Consider the following 332-nt stretch of genomic DNA (forward strand, 5'->3'; position numbering starts at 1 on the left):
CAGTGGGTGGGCATCGATCTATGAACCAGGAGGTCATGGTTCGATTCCCAGTCGGGGTGCATGCCCAGGTTGCAGGCTGGATCTCCAGTGGAGGAGGGGGGGTGGGGGTGGGCGTGTATAGGAAGCAGCCAATAAATTATTCTTTCTCATCAGTGATGTTTCTCTCTCTCTCTCCCTCTCCCTTCCTCTCTGAAATCAATAAAAATATATTTAAAAGAAAAGAGAAAGGTGTCCAGGCCCTCGCTGGTTTTTCTCAGTAGTTAGAGTGGCAGCCTATGGACCAGAGGGGCATGGATTCGATTCCCAGTCAAGGGCCTGTCCCTTGAGCTCTG

The sequence above is a fragment of the Myotis davidii genome, unplaced genomic scaffold (genome assembly GCF_000327345.1).
Source record: "Myotis davidii unplaced genomic scaffold, ASM32734v1 scaffold1949, whole genome shotgun sequence".
NCBI classification, from domain to species: Eukaryota; Metazoa; Chordata; class Mammalia; order Chiroptera; family Vespertilionidae; genus Myotis; species Myotis davidii.